The 4,191-nt window shown below is 51.4% G+C and overlaps 1 pseudogene; it reads right to left on the minus strand.

The window, feature by feature from the left end:
* Positions 1-797: 797 nt before the first annotated feature.
* On the minus strand, positions 798-2,905 carry LOC116882516 (annotated as a pseudogene).
* Between the last annotated feature and the right edge of the window lie 1,286 nt (positions 2,906-4,191).

Here is a 4,191-nt window from a genome sequence, read left to right on the forward strand (position 1 = left end):
ACACACCAGCGCCCCATTTTCCTGCCCCTCCTTTGCTTGTAGTTTTGGCCAAATAATAGGGATGGCTGTCCACTTTTTGGAATAGTGTTCTCTTCCCCCTAGTATTTCCGAGTACCTACTGTTGGCATCCCCAACGGCAAACATTTTGAACCCCTTCCATGTGAGGCCTAGTGTAGGTACACCACACACAGAGGACACACTCTGCCCTCAGGTGGCTGAGTTCAGCTAGATAGCAACATAGTCAAAAAGAACCATAAGAAATAGAGAACTGGGCCCAGAGCCAGGGAGCCTGGCTGGAGCCTTTGGAGGCTACTGGGGCAGGTCCTTGAATCCTCCGGCTTCACATGCCGCGCCCAGGAAAGTGGGTCAGGCATTCAGCAAATAGTGCTTCCTTATTTGCCTCCCAGAGGTTTTCATCCTCACATCGGATCCTGGGTATAAACTATGAAATGCTACAAGAATGCAAGTTCTGAAATAGGTTGTCTAGTGACCTTCAGAACCCAATTTTTATCTTTTTTTTTTTTGTTGTTAATGCAAAAACTTTTTTTTTTTTTTAGTATTTATTTATTTATTTGACAGACCGAGATCACAAGTAGGCAGAGAGGCAGGCAAAGAGAGAGGAGGAAGCAGGCTCCCCGATGAGCAGAGAGCCCGAAGCGGGGCTCGATTCCAGGACCCTGAGATCATGACCTGAGCAGAAGGCAGAGGCTTTAACCCACTGAGCCACCCAGGTGCCCTAAGGCAAAAACTATTTTTAAGAAAAAGTGTGTTTTCTCATTTTCTATTCTTGGCATAATTTAATTCTTCCCAGTAGAACCCAAACCTCCTGAACCCCTTTCAGTGTCATCTAAAAGTGGAACTTCCTCTATTTCTGGATAAAAAAATCCATTCATAAATGAGTTGTGCGATCTGATCGCCCTTTTTGACTTCAAACTTTTCTTTGCCAAAATTAAGTAGTATGATGCCCACATTTCCTCTATAATCTTCATCTAGGATGCCAGCTCCTGCATCAATGAAGTACTTTGCAGCCAAACCAGAATGGGGAGCTACTCTTCCATAGTACGCAAAAGGAAAAGTTACCTGAATGTCCATTTTTTAAAAAAAAATATTTTATTATTTGTCAGAGAGAGAGTGAGCACAGGCAGAGTGGCAGGCAGAGGCAGAGGGAGAACCAGGCTCCCTGCTGAGCAAGGAGCCCGATGTGGGACTCGATCCCAGGACGCTGGGATCATGACCTGAGCCGAGGGCAGCCACTTAACCAACTGAGCCACCCAGGTGTCCCATGAATGTCCATTTTTACAAGGGCCTCCTCCACAGGGGGTAGTGTCTAATCATAGGCAATGTACAAGTCGTGGCCCGCATGGACCCCTTGGTCAGGGCAGTGGCGCGCTCTGAGAGCCGGACAAAGCGAAACTGTGTGCTGTCCTCCACAGGCCCGCGCGTCTTGCTGCGGGAGATGGTGGGTGTCGCTTCAGAGCAGGGCGTGGCAGAGCAGAACGAGAGAGAAGACAGCAGCACAGCGAACAAATGGACACCCCCAATTTTTATCTTAAAATAGATGATATTCTTCCTCCCTGATTCGATGTCAGAAATGCACAGTCTTTTTGGTCCCTTGGAGAGGCCGGCATCATCGTAAACGGCGTAGGGTGGACAGACAATCCCAGCACAGGACAATCTAAGTGATGCGTAAGGTTTTATACTTTTTTTCCTAAAGGTTTTATTTTATTTATTTGTCAGAGAGAGGGAGCAGAAGCAGGGGGGAAACAGGCAGAGAGAGAAGCAGACTCCCCGATGAGCAAGGAGCCCCATGTGGGACTCAGTTCCAGGACCCTAGGATCAGGACGGGAGCGGAAAGCAGACGCTTAACTGAGCCACCCAGGCGCCCCAGGTTTTACACTTTTTAAACACTGATAAGAATAGGATCAAGGGGAGAGGCGCCTGGGTGGCTCAGTCCCTTGAGCCCCGGACTCCTGGTTTCCGCTCAGGTCATGACGTCAAGGTGGTGGGATCCAACCCCGCCTCAGGGTCCAAGCTCAGCTTGGCGACTGCTTGTCCCTCTCCCTCCGCTCCCCCGCCTTTGTTCTCCTGCTCTCTTGAATAAAAAAATTTAAAAAATCTTAAAAAAAAAAAAAAAAGAATCAAAGAGGCCCAACAAAGTGCTGAAACAATCATCCACTCCATGACAGCTTGTATCAAATCTGTGCGTGATCGCTGGATTTCCCCCAAAGCCCTGAGGAACGGGTTTGGGGCCTTCTCTTTCTTTGGGTGAAATTAACATTTCTGCATGAGCCAAAAACTAATTTTCTCTTTTACTTTTTTTCTCTCCCGCACTTTCTCAGGGCTTTGCCACCGATGCCCCAAGCTCGCCCCCCACCCTTTTCTTTCTCTGCAGGAAACTCTCCCTGAGCGCACCCCCCCCCCACCCGCCCTCCTCCGCTCCTGCGCTCAGGCACCTTCCCAGCCTTCCTGCTTGTTGCGCATGCCCATCTCCAGCAGCCCCACTCCCCTTGCCTCCTCTCACACACGGGAGGCTCACCTCTCAGACTGACTGACCCCGTGCAGCTGGCCGCAGCTCTCCTCGCGCCCGAGCCCCACAGCGGTCCATTCCTCCTTCTCCTTCACCCTCGAGCGGAGCTGCCACAAGCTGCCATGGGCTCTGCGTCAAAATAGATGCAGAGTCCATCCGTCCGTGGGCGTGTGGGTGCGGCCGGACGGGTGGAGCCACCCTCCGGCTCCCCTCTGGACCGGTGCCGTAGTCCCCCCAGCGGTCAGCCTGCTCCTCCTTCGTCTGCTGGAGTCTGTTCTCAGCAGCTGCTCCTCGTCCCTCCAGGAAGCCCGCGCTCTTCCTGTGACCTCTCGAGTCCTGCTGGAGGGGCCCCAGGCCCCAGGCCCCGTCTGAGTTCATCCGCTGCCCTTGATCTAGTTTGTTGTTCTCCAGCCACTCCGGCCTCGGGGAACGTGCGCGGCATATGCCCTCCTTACCCGGGTCGACCCCGTGAGCAGGAGGGTGTCCTTGCAAGTTACCCACGGGACCGGCTCTGCCATCTCCTTCAAGGCTTTGCCTGAAGGTCACCTCCTCGACCAGGTCCGCTCGGACCACCTGACTCAGAATTGCTCCGACATCTGGGTCTCCCACATCCTAGTCGAACTTCTCCTTTTTCTTCGCCATACCACTTTGTCATTTACTAGACAGCGAATGGAATTGCTTTTCACGTCTAGTATTGTTTGTCTCCCTCTGCTGGAACCGGGGCTCTGCAAGGGGAGGGCGCGGCTTGTTTCCCTTCCAGGGTATCCCAAGCACCCGGCACCCAGGAGCCCTTACTAAGCTGAGTGAACAAATGAGTGCGGCTCAGGGCCAGGCACCCCGGGCTCTGCCTACCTGCTTGCAGCACTGGCTCCCGACTGGGATGGAACTTGGGGCTTCAGGCAGATTTATTCTGGAATTTCAGCGTGGTTTTGTATTGGGGTGGGGGTGGGGAATAGAAGGAGGCAAGGGTGTCCAGGACATTTGATCTTGAGGAAAACAGTGACTTTATTATTCCAAATCCATTTCAGGTATGGGAATGAGTGAATCAAAAATTCTAAAACTTTGGGGTGCCTGGGTGGTTCAGCCGCTTAAGGGTCTGACTCTTGCTTTCAGCTCCGGTCATGATCTCAAGGGCCTGGATTGAACCCGGCCTGGGTCTTTGGGCTCAGCATGGAGTCTGCTTGTCCCTCTCCCTCTGCTCCTCCCCCCACGATCTCTCTCTTTCAAATAAATACAAATTTTTTTTTTTAAATTTAAAAAAAATAAAAAAATATTTTTTAAATTAAATTTTAATTAAAATTTTTTAATTAAAAAAAAAAAGCCTTGGATGAGGAGAAGGGAGGAGGGAAGCAGGGCGTACCCCTAATGGGAATGATCTTGTGGACTGTGTGAAGTTTCATTTGTGTACATGGGTGTACCCATGCGCATGTTTGTGGGGAATGTTCCAGAGCCCTCCCTAGAGTCTCAGAGGACCTGTCACCCACAGAGCATTAGGAGCCCCAAGTCAGGACAGACCCAGATGTGTCTACTGAGGGCCTCAGACCCCTGGCCACCGTGACACCGGGAATGTCTCTGTTGCGGCTCTTTCTGCCCCTGGGGCCCCACTCTGAGAGAGTTTAGTAACTTTATTGAAAGCTGTTTCGTGCTCGTGCAGCAAGGGTACA

This window comes from Lontra canadensis, unplaced genomic scaffold (assembly GCF_010015895.1).
Source record: "Lontra canadensis isolate GAN:19392208 unplaced genomic scaffold, GSC_riverotter_1.0 scaffold84, whole genome shotgun sequence".
Lineage (NCBI taxonomy): Eukaryota > Metazoa > Chordata > Mammalia > Carnivora > Mustelidae > Lontra > Lontra canadensis.